This window comes from Nicotiana sylvestris, chromosome 1, assembly GCF_000393655.2.
Source record: "Nicotiana sylvestris chromosome 1, ASM39365v2, whole genome shotgun sequence".
NCBI classification, from domain to species: domain Eukaryota; kingdom Viridiplantae; phylum Streptophyta; class Magnoliopsida; order Solanales; family Solanaceae; genus Nicotiana; species Nicotiana sylvestris.
In genome coordinates, this window is record NC_091057.1 from 169,645,612 (window position 1) to 169,664,123 (window position 18,512).

An 18,512-nucleotide genomic window follows, 5' to 3' on the forward strand; every position below is an offset into this window, starting at 1 on the left:
TTTTTAATAAAGAAGGGCAAAATAATCTTTTCAAATAACTTTTAACAAAAAAATGAGTACGGGTACAAGCAGAAAGACAAAGCGGCTACAGGTTTTGGGCGCCCGTGCAATTTGCAATTGCATTTCAGCCGAACAAAGCCTAGAAAGATGGCCCAAAATCCTTTTCTCTAAAGCCCAATGTTCCCCTCCTCACATTAGCCCTTATGCCCCACCAAATATCAGAACTAGGTTTTCTCAAAACATTTCTCCATACGCCTGCCCTCTTCTCAAGAGTAGATTTTGACTTCTTCCTATTTGTGTCAAAGATTAACTTTTATAAGCTCTGCCACAAAGATGTACACTCTATTTTTGTACAAATCTTGCAATTTCGACCGTTTTTGAACGGCTATTTTGACTTTCAAAATGGCTAATTTGAAATCCCGACCCTAGAGTTACCTCTATAAATACTCGCGTCTGGAAGCAATTTTGGGACCATCTTTGGCCGCTGCTGCTAACCTTGATACTCACTTGCTCTTCGCTCATTTTGTTTACCTCTTTAAAACTGCTCTAAAAAACTTAGCTTCTCAGCCTTTGTTGGTTTCTTAACCGAAACAGAGGCATTTTGCTGTTCATTCCGGCATTTAACGGCAGTTCGAGTTAGCGCTTTCGTGGTCGGAGTTCGGTAGATGTGAGATACAAAGCCAAACGCCTCAGTTTACTGCCCCGAAATAGGTTAGTTTCTTTCTGAACTTTAATCTCCTCTATTCTGTTATTAGATGTGAGATATGTTTTGTTTTGTCCAGAAGAAATTATTTCCCTTAGAGAGCCATGCTCTAATGGACACATGTTTGTTATAATACCTTTGTGAAATGTGTCAATCCTGTTTAGTTTGGAATTAGACTCGGATACTTTTCCTGTCATAGGTGTTCTGTCACAAGTTCATGTAAAAATCATGTTGTAATATTTCTTAAGTATAGAAATCATGTTTCATGAGTTATATGGAAAACATATCTTTAAGGATATTATAAGCTGACCATGTATTTTGACAAACTGAGTGATAAAATTTATCTAAAGGCTCATAAATATTCTCTTTTGCTTTTCTGGTGTTTCATATACTAGTAATATACCCAAATCTTTTTTTATTTTATTTTTAAATTGTATGTTTACAACTTAGACACCATGTTTTAGAGGTGTTATTAGACATGACTCTCCGCCTAGAATGGTTACTTTTCTTTCCTAATACTCTCACTAGAAAGAATGGCTTAGTATCTTAATTGAAGTATTCTAAGATGTTCATGAGGATGCTGGTTTCAATATTTTAATTAAAATAAAACTTTGGATGTTAAAGGGCTATTGAGAATTGTGTTATGACTATAGGTTTTACTTGTAATTTTACTTGCTCAAATTTGCACGAGAGATGAAAATGCATGTTCTTGTTGGATGTCGACATAGTTCACTTCAACTTTTGGGAGAACAGAAACCATACTTAAAATTGCTTAATGTCGAGACCTTTTGGTGAAACTCTCTATTATAGATTGTGGTCTTGAGCATACTTAAATTACTTAATGGAATATCATAGCAGAAGTTTAATTAAACCTCCACCCATTAGTGTAAGTTCAAGCTTAATATACAAGTAATGTTCAGAATACTTCTTACTGTAGTAAATATGCACATGCTTACTATTTTACTGGTTTGAATATTCTGTGATTCATCTAGAATATGTGTGTGGGAATGCAGTAATTTTGTCATTAAAATAAATAGGTGAATTCCTTGTGAATGTCGTTATTGCAAGTGTACCTTATATTTGGAAAGCTTCAGGACTTTCTTTTTGTTCTTGCATCTAGTCTTTTGTGAGTTGTTGCTAGTGATATAATTTATTTCTTAGCTTTTTGATAGTTAACTTATGGACGTGACCATTGGATGCCTATTCTTGAAAGTTAGAAGTTTTTGTGGCTTTCAATGCATTTTATGATCTACTCACATGATAGCATAGCAAAATACGAGATGATAAGTCCTAAATACTACGTTCTATTTAATAGATTGAACACCAATAAATGGATTGATTTGCCCTTGCTTATTTTTATCTTCTGACTTTGATTATGCCATTGGAAGATCAGGCATCTAAATTTGTCTTTGACAGAGTGTAATTAAATTTAAATATTTATTATCTGCAATACAACTAATATTAAAAAAAAATAACTTTAATGTAAAGTGTTTTCAGATTGTAGGTAAAATATAAGTTAACTGTATTTAAATTGTAGTCTTAGTAATAATTTGTAGATGATTTGTAGATAAATTGTGGGTAATATATTTCTATGATTGGAGTAATTATTTATTTTGTTTGTTGTGTAACTTAACTTCATCTGACAGTTATATACAGATATTACCTAGAACTTGAAGGTATTTCATAAAAATTATGAACATATACAACTACAAAATTATATACAAACACTCAAAATGTAGGTAGTGGATATTATTTGTAGGCAAATTGTATTCTAAGATGAAAGATAAAATTACAAAACAAAAAGGTATGCTGCAATAAAAAAAATTTGTTCATAAAGTAGTATATTCTCCTTCAACTACAAATTGACATCAACTAAACTAGGAAGACATGACACTATTTCTTCTTTTTCTGGACTCTAGTCTTCTCATTCAATGCAGGAGCACCCTTCCTCCTTGCTAGCCTGCCTGTAACCTCACTTTCACTGATTGACCCATCTTCTTGCTTCTTTGTAGCATAGTCCCATATGAGAGTTCCATAGCGTCTACGGTGTTGGTCGATATCCGAAAGGTCTTCTGAAGGGATTGACAGATTGACAAATCTCCAATGCAAACATACTCCGCAAAAGCAACCACAAATACACCACAATCGCTGCATAAGACAATTTTTTTTAATTATTTAACAAATGATTATAAAAAAATAATTAAACATCCAGAAAGAGAATGGTTTTTTTACAGTGATCCTTCCTTTTGCTGTGGAATCTCTGCAACCATCCACTGTATGTTGAGAGGGTCTGTAACTGGTTTCTCAATGTATGCCTTTATGGTCTTGAAGTCAATGGTTTTACGCTTCCCGTAGAAACCAGTGCAAAACAAATACAGAGGGATAATGATTGAAAACTTATCAACACATGATTCAAAAACCAATGGAAATTCTCTACAATGTTCACGGGCATGATGACATAGTCAACTTCATCCCAGGCAACATTAGCAAGGAGTCTATACCCAAGAATATATTCTGCAACATCATCATCGGGTTTAATAATCGAATACTTTTTTTCTGGCATTGAAGGTATCAATGCACAGTCCCCAATTCACGGAGTGACTGTAGGAGCTCAGACAGAACAAGTCATTGAGAAACAGCTAAATGAAGGTGAAGATGTACATCATGTGGATGAAGTTGTTTATGAAGTTGTTTCTGGATGACTTTGAGTTGCCAGACAATTTAACACATTGGTTAAGTATGGCGAGCCCGTACCAGATGAAGCAACCCCTATTCATCCGGGGAGAACCAGGCAACCGGGGAAACATGCACGATCACCTTTCATACCGCTATATAGTTCTGGAGGCAGCAACTCTATTGGACCTAAATTTTTCTACCTCAAGCACCCATTCACAACTCTTATAAGTGAAAATGTAGATTCTGATATGTTAGATAAGTTCAACAAGTGGTTATACCACCGTACTGACAAAGTATCTAAGAGACGAATGCTTAATTTGACACTTTCATTTCAGCATTTAAAAGTTAAAAAATGTAATTCATTTTGTGAATTTTATTTGTTGTTACAGGAAGAAGGCTCCCTTTTCCATAAAGGATAACCAAATCAATACCTTGGAGTTGAAAAGGTGGATAAGAAGGATTGGTTTTATTCCCTTGCTCACCTCGGGGGAGTCCTCAATGACTCGGTAAGTATCAAAGAATAAATTCACAAGATATATTTTCACTTCTGTTTTGTAGTTATATTGTAGATATGAAATATATGTGTCCAATTGTAGACATTTCTTATAAATGTATTTAGGTATCATATTTATTATAGTGTATGTAAAAAATTGTATATTTATTAATTTGGACAGAATTGGTATATCTATATTTCATGGTTGTAGTAAAATTGTAGAGCCAGTTGAAGACTTATAATATTAACTTTAGTTTGCATGTAGATAGGCCTTTTGTGGTAGTTGTTGTTCCATGTGTTGTTGTGTATAGCAGTTAAAGTGTAGTTTGTTAGATTATTTGAATTCTGACTTTGTATTTTAAGGTGTAGCTGCTTTGTTGATAATTGTAGTTACATTGACTAACAATAGATTTCATTTTATTTTGCAGCACATTGATGTTATTATGACAAGTTTATAAGTTCAAGTCAAATATTGTACAAATCTATGACAAGTTTATAAGTTCTCCGCCAGAAAAAAAGTATTCGGTTATTAAACCCGATGATGATGTTGCAGAATATAGTCTTGGGTATACTCCTTGCTAATGTTGCCTGGGATGAAGTTGACTATGTCATCATGCCCGTGAACATTGTAGAGAATTTTCATTGGTTATTGATCGTTTTCGACATAGTGGACAGACAACTTTATGTGTATGATTCCATGGTGTCTTCACACCATCATAATGTCTCATGTGTTGATAAGTTTTCAATCATTATCCCTCTGTATGTCTTGCACTGGTTTCTACGGGAAGCGTAAAGCCATTGACTTCAAGACCACAAAGGCATACATTGAGAAACCAGTTACAGACCCTCTCAACATACAGTGGATGGTTGCAGAGATTCTGCAGCAAAAGGAAAGATCACTGTAAAAAAACCATTCTCTCTTTCTGAATGTTTAATTATTTTTTTTTATAATCAATAATTAAATTTTTTTGTCTTATGCAGCGATTGTGGTAATGGCTGCTTTTGCGGAGTATGTTTGCATTGGAGATTTGTCAATCCCTTCAGTAGAAGTTACAGGCAGTATGTTTGCGGAGTATGTTTGCATTGTGTTGGTCGATACCAACACCGTAGACGCTATAAAGCTCTCATATGGGACTATGCTACAAAGAAGCAAGAAAGATGGGTCAATCAGTGAAAGTGAGGTTACAGGCAGGCTAGCAAGGAGGAAGGGTGCTCCTGCAATAGTGTCCTGTTTTCCTAGTTTAGTTGATGCCAATTTGTAGTTGAAGAAAGTAGTGAGGTTACACTACTTTATGAACAATTTTTTTTATTGCAGCATACCTTTTTTTTTGTAATTTTACAAATAATCTCCACAATATCTACATTTTGAGTGTTTGTATATAATTTTGTAGTTGTATATGTTCATAATTTTTATGATTTGCCTTCAAGTTCTAGGTAATATCTGTATATAACTGTCAGATGAAGTTAAATTACACAACAAACAGAATAAATAATTACTCCAATCATAAAAATATATTATCTACAAATTATTACTAAGACTACAATTTAAATACACTTAACGTTTTACCTACAATCTGGAAACACTTTTACATTAAGGTTATTTTTTTTAATTAAAGTAGATAATAAATATTTAAATTTAATTACACTCTATCAAAGACAAATTTAGATGTCTGATCTTTAAAAACAAATGTAACAAATTTTAGTCTACTTCGTAATGATATTTAAAAACTTAAAACTATTATACAAAAAATCTGCTAACTTTAACTCACTAACAGTTATTTTGAATAACTATTCTAACTACATGATATTCATTTCTTCTTGGGCGCATTCTTGCAAGATCTTTTGTATACCCTTCACCTCCACAATTTCCACATGACACTTCTTTGATTTTATTTCATCATAGGTTTTATATCTTTCCTTTTGAGGTCTCCCTGACTGTCTTTTATCTCCCGTCAGTGGTTTTTACTACCTCATCCAATATCAGGAAGAGGATTTACTGGCATTTCATATGTACGCAGAATGCTCTCCCTTGTGTAATACAGAGAGCAATAGTTTTCATATGTTTAATTCATGTGCCTTAATGCTGCCAAAGTATGCGCACATGGAAGTTTTTCAAGTTGGAATTGGCCACAGCTACATTTCTTGTTTTCTAGACACACAATGTACCGCTTCATTTAACACAATATGTATATGATCTGTTGAAGCTCTCACCTACAATTGCAGAACAAACAGAAAAAATATTATCTCAATCATAAAAATTTATTATCTACAACTTATATACAAATCATCTACAAATATTCTACACCTTATATACAATCTACAATTATCTACAATTTGACTACAATTTATATACAATCTGGAAACACTACATATTAAGTAATTCATTTTTTCTGCACCAAATAAAAAGATCTTACCCTAAGCTTCTGAGATAATGTTCTGTTGTCTTTGTTGAATTTGGCCCCAAGAAATGTGAAAGTACCCTTCGCCTTCAATAACTTCTCATTGGTCCAACGTTCTAGCATCTTTTGTTAGGTCAAATATCGGCAGCTCTCTTGCATTTTTTGTTACTGCGTTCAACGACTCTGCAATATTTGATGTCATTGTCCACGTTCTATTCACTGTTGCATGTACTCTTGACCATTTATGATAACCAATATCATATAGGTAAGATTTCACACGCGGGTCTACCTCTTCAATCTTCGACATCCTTTCATTAAATTCATCCAGAGTGTATGACCGTGCTGTAGCAAAGTACATAATTCATGCAATTGTAGATGACCCTTCTTGAATTTTGACCTTATATTTGTCCAAATATGCCACATGCAAGAGTAGTGTGGGATTCCCGGATAGACAATGCCTTCAGTATACTCTCATTCCTATCTGAAACAACACACATTTGAAGGTCTTTCACCATATCCCTGCTTGAATTGCTCAAAGAACCACTTCCAAGATGCGTCGTTTTCAGAATCAACCACAGCATATGCCAAGGGCAATATTGTTCCTACATTATTAATTCATAAAATATTAATTGACAGCTTTGAAAATTTATATAAAAATATAAATACATAACAACTACAATATATATTCATAATATATTCATTTTATCTACATTACATGTAATAGCTACAAAATAACTACAAATTACTACAAAATTTTTACATTTTTTACCTGCTGCATCCATGGTGCTTGCTGTCAGCATAATCCCCCTGTAGGCTGACTTTAAGAATGTCCCATCAACCACTACTACTGGCCTACAATGTTGCCAACCACTTATTGATGTACAAAGAGCAACAAATGCGTATAAAAAACATTCATCTGCTGTCTTTTTCAATTTAACAACCGAACCAGGATAAGTCTCCTCAAGAATATAAAAATATTTGGGTAATTTGCTGTAGGAGTCAGCCGGATTCCCTCTCAAAAACTGTAAAGCCTTTTCCTTTACTCTCCATGCTTGCATGTAGCTTAGGTTCACTCCGTGTTCGGATAACATGTCAGTCTGTATGTCCTTTGGTGTATAAACAGTCGTAGGATCACAATACTTTGGAATTACCATGCTACCAACTACATCTGCAGTACGTTTGCGCTGTATGAATGTTTCATCCATTAGGGAGCATTTGTGTTGTCGGTTGAAACTCCTTATCTTGAACATTGCGGAATCATTAATTGAAGTGTCATTTACAGTTTTCACCAACGCATACAAGCCAGTAGCTACAAAAAGAAATACAATATTTAATACAGATTATAAATGTAGATGCAACAAACGGACTGTTTTAACATAAAGTACCATAAACTACAATGTAACTACAATTTATCCATAATGTTTACATTACACATATCTTGAGTATAACACTGCTTTTATTGGTCTTTTCTCCACAAATAGATTACCTTCTACGACTAGATCTTTTAACTCTGAACTGGAACTTGTGCATCACAGAAAAGTGCTTCATTGCAGCAACTACAGTTTGTTTGTCCTGATACACTTGTCCTTCTTCAATAGCAGTTTGCGTAGATTATGTTATTATTTCACTTTGATATTCCTCTATAGCTGGAGATGATGACATATCAAGTAACTTTATAGATCCAGATGAACCTGCATCAAAATAAAGATAAACAGTGTACTTATAATTTTGTAGAATATTTGTAGAGAATTTGTAGATATAGTGAAAATTTTGTAGTCATCCATTTTTAGGATGTCAACCATTATAGTGAATTTCTACTATAACTGTTGCAATTGTAGTTTTATTTGAAGACAACATTTTGAAATCAACAATTTCTAATCATAATTGTAGTTTATGTTGTTTTATAAATGTACTAACTTTGTAGGTAATTTTGAAAACAACATTGCTTTATTATATCATTAAACATATTTGTAGTTTAATTGTAGGTAGCTGTAGTAATTTTGAAGATAATACCGTAAAAACATAAATCTATGCAATTTACAACTATACAAACCTGCACTTGTGTTATCGTTGGTGATTGCCAATTTCATATTGAAATCTCGTACACTTATACATAACGGATATGAACCTAAGTTTTTATTCTCCTTTTTGGTCTCCATATACACACGAACCCCCATATCATTCCTAATCTCCATTGGGGGACAATTGTCGTTCACCATGTAAATGATTTCTACAATTTTTTCTGAAGTATCAATCGATAGTTGTTCTGCAATTATAGAAATCAGAATACTGTAGCTTGCATTCTCATCTACCACAATGGCATCAACTTCAAAATCTCTAAATCTGCCATAGTTATCCCAATTCCCATTGAATTGTAGCATGATTGCGATTTTGGACATGATTGCTGATGTATTATTCTAAATTTTTTCGTTTTTCTGTATTTCTAGATTGAGAGAAAAAAAGATGAAGAACAGATTTATGATCACCAATTTGTTTTCTGAAAACGAATGAAGAACAGAATATACCAATGTTGAGTTGTTGAATCTCGAAGATTTGAATTCTACAATTTGAATTCAGTTTGATGAAGCTGGTCTTCGAATTGTATTCTAAGAGTAAATTACGCAGATGTGAAATCTTTTTTCCTTTTCAAAACTTGAAGTTAATGTAGAATCAATCTATCCCATGATTCTTTCCTGATTTTTAGCACGTTTTTATGGAATATTCTGCCCTAATTATTCATAATAGACGAATGGTACATGAATTGTAGGAAAAATGTGGATTAGGCGGGTAATTTAGATACTATGCACATATTTGGTAATAAAGTTTCATATATGGTATAGGAAGGAAAAAATCCTTTCTTTATTTCTACTTTCTAACCCATGCCAGGGTCTTGGTAACGTATCCAGATTTGAGTTTCTAACCAAAATAGTGTAGTTCTTTTCTAACGTCTAAGCTTTTTTTGCTTTGGTGTATTTTTAACCAAGAAACTTTTGAAGACTAAGTTTAATGGATTTCAAACAAAAGAATCATCCTTTAGCTGTTAAAGTCCTAATTAACTTGACGTCAATTTCTAACCTTTTTAAAGAATGCTAATTTTTCTTTTAGAGGTTCTTGAGTTTATTATTTGGGTATTTACACTTATTGTTTAGTGCAATCAATTAACCTAAGTTTGGCCGGTTAACCATATTTAATGGATCATATATAGTGCTTAATATTTTCTCTAAGCTTTAGTGCCTTAAAGGTTAAGTAGACCATAGAACAGAGTTAACTTTAAGCATTATTAGCCAAAAATTGGTATCCTAATTCACCTTTAAAATAATTAGGTGGCAACCTCAGAATTGCCAATATGTTATACTCTAATTTGACTCGTGTTAAAATAGGGTATAACAATGCAAATTCTTTGGCAGAAAATCTAACTGAAGTTACTTATAATTTCAAAAAGTATTTTAAACAAAATACAGTTTTAGACCTTTTTTAAAATATTGGAACGTGAAGATGAAATCTATATGTTTATTTTCGTTTTATAAATTTTAAGCTTATATGGAAAATTGGAAAAGTATGTCATTTACTATTTTTGAAGTTTAAGGAAATCCTTGCACAAGAATAATATATCTGGAAAATGAAAAATTTATGTGAGTCCACGTTCAAAGGGGTGAAATTTAAAATGGTTGCACAATGGTTGCACAAGTTGACGATGAGCTGTGTGTCTTACCGGTAAATTTAGCGCGTGCATGCAAAATGTGAGTGGAGACCCACTTTCTCAGCAAGTTTCCACGCCTAAATATAGCGGCTGCTAAAAGACTTAAATACCTCTGTGATACAGGCATGTTGACGATGAGCTGTGTATTCCCTCTTTTAAGAAGTAGGGATTCTTTGGGACTATGGTCTACATCTTCAGCGATACTATTATACACTTTCTTTGGGATACTGTACAATCTATATCTTTTGATACTACCATTTAGGAACTATATTCATCGTGGTTTACTTCTTATGGTTACTACTACAAAAAAATTCAAGCAAAAAAAGATGTAAGTTTAAATGACAACGATCTAATTTAACTATTATACTCGGTGACAAATATACATAATTGCTAGGTCACAAAATTTAACTAAAAGACAAATTCTAACACTACAAAATTAATATTTAAAAAGTATTTTTTTTCCTAAATAAGCAAACCCAATAAAAGAGTGGACTCTTACAACAATGCACATGGATTAATGAGGATAGATAAAGAGAAAGATTGGTAAGTGGGGCCTACCTACCGTGATGCATTCTTTGAAAACAGTTCGACATTATGATGAAACAAGCGTAGGGATAAAATTGGCATTTCAAATAAGCATAAGCATAGGGTCAACACAATCAAAAGTTTATACGGTAGCTACAGTAAAGTGTTTTATGAGCCAATAGAATTGCTCCATTTTGATACAATTACAAAATCACCCCGCTGGGCCCAGATAACAAAAGGTTGGATAGAATTGGCATTTCAGTTAAACATGATTGGTTTTATCGTCAATCAAAACACAAGGCCAATTTTTAAAGATAAAGTTCAAGCAAGCAATGTGCAGAGATATTAGCCAAAAAGACCAAAAAGCCGTTAGAATAAACTTAATCACTTTAAGCAAACATGTTAACCCTAAGCTCCTCAACTGTAGCTTATAAATAAGTATATATATATATATATATATATATATATATATAACTTTTTTGATGCTTTTTTGGACGAAAAACACGTTTCTATTGCTAAAAAAAAGTTACATAACTAGGTAAAATGCAGTACTATACTGCGTTTTACTTTAACAGAAAGTTAGCCGTTAAAGTAAAACGCATATAGTACTGCGTATTATTTAAAAATTATTTTTTTAACTAATTCACAATACTATACTGCGTTTTACTTAAACGCAGTACAGTAGCGTTTCACTTATTAATGCGTTCTAAAGGAATGCAGAGAACATTTGTTTTTTTTTTGTAAAACATAGTATAATACTGCGTTTTACACTGAAACGTACTATTATACTGCGTTTTACTCTGATTTTTGGTCCCACCAATAATTAACTGACATAACAATAATTTAAATACATAAAACATAGTATTGTACTGCATTTTACATAGAAAAATTCTACACCCCAAAGGCGTTTCAATTTTATGAAATTCCATTCAATACTTTACTTCAACTTACGTTCATACTTCTCTCTTCTTCTTATCAATCATTTTTTTTACGATGTCTGAAGTGCCAAAAATAAGGGTTTCGCTATATTGGGGGGGGGGGGAGGTTGTGCTGGAGAATAACTCTGTGAGGTATAGCTCACCTCCACAGTGTCATATCAAATTGCCGCTTACTATGGAGTACGATAAATTGGTATCGTTGTTACGTTAAAAAATGAGTGATAGGAGGCTTTCGGTTAACCTTAAAGTAACCGGTAGATTTCCGTATTCAATGACTCCGCATGGATTTGCTTATTATTCTGAGTTTAACATCGAGGATGATGAAACTCTTAGAGATTTTTTGCAAATTCCGGATGAATACAGGGAATTTATTGTAATAAAATTATTGAAAATGTACGTCAAGGTGGAAGACGTTCCCAATAATGACCCAGTCATCAGGTGGTTATTCTGGAGCAGTTTTTGCCAGACAGATTGCTGATGAAAGAGCTTGCCTTGATTTAAACTTGTCACCACCGGCGAATGAGCAGGCGCAAAATAAATTTTCGACTTTATATAATCAACAAGATGTGGTAAACTTCAATTTTACTACGTTTTAGCGATGTTTATTTTATGATTTAATTGGATTTGTATTAACACTCATATTTTTCATAGGGGGTACCGTTCAGATATGAATTTTACAAGTTATGACCCCGCCCCTAATTGGAATATGCGTAGTTCTGGAGTATTGGACCACGGTGGTCCATCCAAGAGTCATCACCAACAAGAAAATATCCATCATGAAGCGTCAAGACAGTACGACTTGTAAGTAAAGTGATATAGCTATATCTAAAGTATTTATCTAGTTGGGTAACTTATCATTTTGTTCTTTTTATGCAATGAAAACGAGCTTATTGAAGCTCCTGACCTCACACAGTTGCCCATAGACGACGTATTTACTCGTGATTTGGCAGATGCGCAGAGTCAGGAAGATGATAGTGATTATGACAACAATGCGGATGAGTTTGGGGATGACACACCCTTCCATGATGAGGAGGAAGTGAATGTTGAACCTGAGCTGACGAGGGAGCATGTTCCTCCACCTCCCGCTAGACCAAGTGTGTACGAGTCCCACGTGCCATTTCATGAGCGGAATATTCCCTACCTTGATAATTTGCCATGCATGCCGAACGTGGATGCCCTCACAAGGGATGATGATGAATTTCGGTCAGCGATGTGGGATGAGTCTAGACTAGCTATTCTGACAAAGGGCATATATTTCCCCGATAAAGCTCGCCTAATTAGGGCTGTAAAAATCTACAGTATAAGAGAGTGCCGTGAGATGACGGTAAGTGAGTCAACTACGGAGAAATACAAGGCTATATGCCGTAGAGACTTTATGGGTTGTCACTGGATGTTGCGTGCCACCAAGAAGAAATCAGGTTTGTGGAAAGTGGGTAAATTTATTAGCGAGCACAGATGTGAAATGGACACATACAATGAGAATCACTTCAACTTGGATGTGGACTTGATTTCTCTTGTCTTGATTCCATATTTGGAAGTGTCCATTAGGTTCAAGATTAAAGAGTGTATTACAGTCGTCCACCAGGAGTATGGTTGTATATCGTTATCGGTTCGGTTATCGGTTTACCCGATAAGATAAAACAACTAAAAAATTTTGCAATATATAAAACAAAGAAATCAAACTGCCAGAACGTGTAAACTGCCAACTTTTGTTGTTTCTTAACAAAAGCACGCTCCCACTTCTGTGCAGTATCTACTGATGTCTGGCGGAAACTGGTGGTGAGTCTTGCGTCTTGACTCTTGGGGGCTGCGACGGAAACAAGAATGAGAACTGAGAGACAAACGACTGAAGACTGAAGAGTGAAGAGGGAATTAGGAAAATAAATAACCCTAGTATATACTTAAAGGTAAATTAGTAAATTACATCATTCTTATTGGGTTATCGGTTTTTACCCAATAAAAAAAAATTAACGCGTTACTGAACCGTTAACCCAATAACCCAATAAAGAATTAACGGTTCGGGTTATCGGTTTTACTCGATATATGCCTGTCACACCTCATTTTTCCACCTCCGCGAGGGTACAAGGGAGTTTTTTCCAATTAAAGGACAATCGACACGGGATTTATTTATTTATTTTAGAGTCGCCACTTGGGAGATTTAGGGTGTCCCAAGTCACCAATTTAATCCCGAATCGAGGAAAATATTCGACTTTCCAAATGAAGTCTGCGAACCAGAAATTCTAAGTAAGGAATTATGTTGACCCGTGGGAAGGTGTTAGGCACCCCCGAATCCCGTGGTTCTAGCACGGTCGCTTAAACTGTTGTAATGGCTAAAATATCTGATTTTAATACATGTTAAAAAACTATAGTGCAATTTTAACTTTTAACCGCTTTTATTGTTATTATTATTTTTATAGAGAATTGCAACATCGTGAAAATATATCTCGAACCACGTCACATCAATGTACCCGTGGTTATCGGCATATTTCGACTCTGTTGAGATTTGGATTTGGGTTACATAAATGCACACCCATATTTAAGAAAATAATTTGTTAAAGACGCGCCTAGAGCGACTAGCGTATTGTTGTTTTGGGAAAGGCCGTAAATTCACTAAACAGTCTATCCCGAATTCTAAATACTCAATTAAACATTTATCGAGGGCCCCGCAATTGGTGCATTTTATTGGGCGAGGCTCATCTCATTTTATTTTTAAAAAAGGTCAGTCCTAAAATGCCTACATTTTTTATTCGAAATTTGTCTCTACAAAATAAAAGAGAAAATATCTTAATTTATTTACATGTTATTACCTAGTTACATTATACTAGGCATGTTCTCAGTTTGTCAAATTAAAAAAAAAACATAGCAATTCTAATTTTAATCCTAGACCATTTACATACTGAAATTAACCAATATTACTTAACTAAACAATATTTCTACCAACTTCCTACTAGATGGCCTATTCGTTTGATTTTTGACTCGACGAAATTACTACACCATTTATTTATTTTTAGGCAATATATAGGTAGTTCGTCCGTTATGCTATCATCCGATGTTTCACTATATGTATTAAATATTTACATGATTCCGATTTTTTGCAAGCTAAATGATTTATACATACAAATAAAATTCAGAATATAATTAAATATAATTCAGAATTTCAACTCTTCATTTTTCGTATTCATGCTTCATGTTTCGGATTACAATAACCAGCCTGTTAGTTGTGTACCTGATTTGGAAGCAAAAGAAAATGAAAGATGAGAATCAGCAACAGTAATAACAATACAGCACAACAACAACAATCCAGCAACAGTAACAACCCAGGAACAGAGTTTGCAAACCGGTGGAGTATTAATCCCAAAACAAAACAAAAGCTTCAAGCTTTGATGAAACAACAATTAATTCTGATTTCAAACAATGAAAGAAAGCAGAAGATTTTTTTTTTTATTTGAAAGTTTAAATATTTTTTCGGAATTTTCTCTCTTATTCTCTTTCTGTCAGATTTTTTCCTCTCTATGTGTGTGTTCTCTTCTCTCTTCTGTGTTCTGATTTCAAGACTTCTTATAACCCATCCCATAAATCTTTCAATTAATTCAAATCAACCCATTTTCTCTACCAAACCCATTATCTTCTCACTCATCCCCATTACATTAAATAAACATATCACACCACCCCATTATATTTTGTCCCCCATGCCTAACATAAAATAATGCAAGATTCCCCCCACTAAATTTTGTCTTGTCCCTCCTTTATATTAAACAACTATATCACAACCCACCCCATTTTATTTTGTCTCCCATGCTTCATATAAACAATTACAAAATGTACAATTCCTAAACTACCCCTCCGACCTTACTGAAAATTACCAAACTACCCCTGAACGTACTACAAATTACCAAACTACCCATCAGCTATAACACATCAATTAATCAAACTTAACCAAAATATAGGCAATATGATTAATTTCTAACAATGTTCAAACAACAAATTTCATGAACATGATTTCTTCAACATTTCAATAACAAATCACATGAACATGATTTCAACCACAAATCATATGAACACAAATTGAACAACCAAGAACAACTAAAATTTGATTGAACAATATTTTTAGCAACAACAAACCTATTTTCGGATTTAAACAACAACAACAATCAAACAAGTATATTTAGATTTCTAAATTCAATAATATTGAACTTAAAATCAACCATAACAACATTACAACCAACAATTCCTATATCAAACTTAAACAAGATTATGAGACAAATTCAAGAGATAATCATAAATGATAAACAAGAAATCAAACTATACAAATTTCGGATTCAAGATCAACAAACATAATATGAACATGAATTAAATCTAAAAATAAAAACGACGGATTCAAATGATTAAAACCAACATACTTCCTTTATTACAACTAAATTCTTTTAGGCAAATGACAAAACAAAACCTAAGAAGAAACAATTATGAATTTAAACTTGAACTTAACAATATTAACAATTTCCGGAAAATACATAAAATACATTAAACAAATTGAAGAAACAATTAATTAAACTTCAATTTGTATCTAACTAATATTAAACTAACAAATATTCACTTAAACAATAATACAAACATGAAATAAACATGAAAACAACTAATTAAACTTCTATTTTGAAATCTAAAAATTAATTTTAACAAAGCACATGAACATGAACAAACTAGAAAAACGATTTCAACGATGAACAACGAACAAAACAAGAATCAAATATTTAACGATTTTAACTTTGAGAAATATAAAAACAAAAATGGACAAAATAAAATTCAAAACTACTAACCGGATTGAAACGACGAACTCGAACTTAAGGATTCGGCTGAAACAACGTCGAAGCAGTAGCAATGGAGGTTAAGGAGAAACAGCGGCGACATCCGTTCGGAGCAGCCATGGCTACTCGTCGCAGCTGGACACGGGCAGCAGTTGACGCGGCAGAACAGGAGCAGCTGGTCGACCATGGCAGCAACTCGACGTGCTCGGAAGGAGGAAGAAGCAGCGTCGCGGCAGAACAGGAGCAGCTGGTCGACCATGGCAGCAGCTCGACGTGCTCGGAAGGAGGAAGAAGCAGCGTCGCGGCAGAACAGGAGCAGCTGGTCGACCATGGCAGCAGCTCGACATGCTCGGAAGGAGGAAGAAGCAGCATCGCGGCAGCTGGGAGGAGGAAGGGAAGCCGCAACGATGGGGTTCCTCCTTTGTTGGTCGAGGGTTTTTCCGGCGTGACTGGGGTTGCCTCGGGTGGAAGACGAGGATGGTTGTTCAACGAAGAGGATGAAAGGGACTGCGAGGAAGCAGCCATGAACGAGCTTGAGCTTGGGGTCGTTCATGGTGCGACGAAGAAAACTTGGGGTCGTTCATGGTGCGATGGTGGAGTTGTTGGTGTTTAAAAGAAGAAGAAGCAGCCATGGGACTGCTCGTTCATGGTGCGATAGAGAAGATGAGGACGAGGCAGCCATGGGAGCTTGAGGGGAAGCCATGGATGAGCTTTGGAGAAACTTGGAGAAGAAGAAGATAGGGAAAGGGGGGTGGCGGATTGTTTTGAATTTTTTTAGGGTTTTTGTCTTCTTTTTGTTTTGTTTTGTTTTGTAAAATGTAAGACAAAGGGGTTTGGGTCTTTTGGGTTATGGACTGGGTCGACCCAGTTCGAAATGGACTGGGTCGTAGGGAAGATTGGACCATTTTTTGGGCTTGTGGCTTGAAATCGAAGAAGAGGCCCAATTCCGACTTCCTTTATATTTTCGCTCTCTTTTCTTCCGTTATTTCTCTAAAACTAAATTATAAAAATACTTAAACTATTATTAAGAACTAAATTAAGTTATAAAAGCGCAAATTAACTCCCAATAACAATTAACGCACAATTAAATAATAATTAAGCATAAAATTGTATATTTGGACATTAAATGCTAAAAATGCAAACGATGCCTATTTTTGTAATTTTTAATTTTTGTAAAACAAATTTAATTACTAACAATTGTAGAATTAAATCCTACATGCAAAATGCGACATATTTTTGTATTTTTTTATTAATTTAGCAAATAAACAGGCACAGACAAATACAAATAATTATTCAAAATATCACAAAATTGCACACCAAAGAAAAATTATTTTATTTTTGGATTTTTTGGGAGTAATTCTCATATTGGGCAAAAATCACGTGCTTACAATGCCCACCCCTAGTCCATTAGGTTCAAGATTAAAGAGTGTATTACAGCCGTCCACCAGGAGTATGGTTGTACTATAACCAAAAGAAAGGCATATCTCGGTCACAAACATGTCTTTGAACTTATTTATGGCGACTGGGATAAGTCTTTTTCAAATCTGCCCAGGTACATGGCCGCACTGCAACACTTTAACCCTGGGACTGTTGTTGAATGGAGGCGTGAGCGGAGTCCGGATAGACCCGAATATATTTTTAACTATGTGTTCTAGTCATTTAAACCAGTAATTGATGGTTTTGTGCATTGTCGTCCTGTTATTTCCATAGACGGTACTCATGTCTATGGAAAGTATGATATTAAGCTTTTGATTGCAGTTGCAGTAGATGCCAACGGGCAAATATTTCCACTAGCTTTTGCCATATGTGCCAACGAAAGCGAAGAGACGTGGGCGCTTTTTTTGAACCACTTGAAGTAACACGTTGTCAAACAACGTTCAAGTATTTGGCTAAAAGGTTCTACATTTTACTACGCTAAAAGGCTCTATATTTTACGACGCTAAAAGGCTCTATATTTTACTACACTAAAAGGCTCTATATTTTACTACACTAAAATACTCTATATTTTACTACGCTAAAAGACTATTTATTTTACTACGCTGAAAGGTCACTATTACATATAAAAACAACTAACATAAAATACAAATATGAACAACAAACAAAATAAATAATATTAATTTTTTATTTAACCAAATAAAGACATAACATTAACAATACAAATAATTTATCAAATTTTAACAATTTTTTGTACCAAAGCTAATAAATCAATCCGGGTATAAATAAGATACAAATTTAAACTCAAACATAACACAAATTAACATGGAAACACATTAAAC

The 18,512-nt window shown here is 34.1% G+C and overlaps 1 long non-coding RNA gene across 1 annotated transcript; it reads left to right on the forward strand.

Moving 5' to 3' along the window:
* The first annotated feature begins 212 nt into the window (after positions 1–212).
* LOC104215954 (uncharacterized) lies at positions 213–5,291 on the forward strand. The gene is made up of 4 exons (XR_708354.2): positions 213–711; positions 3,769–3,885; positions 4,301–4,773; positions 4,854–5,291. It is a non-coding gene; the product is annotated as an uncharacterized lncRNA (long non-coding RNA).
* The last annotated feature ends 13,221 nt before the right edge of the window (positions 5,292–18,512 follow it).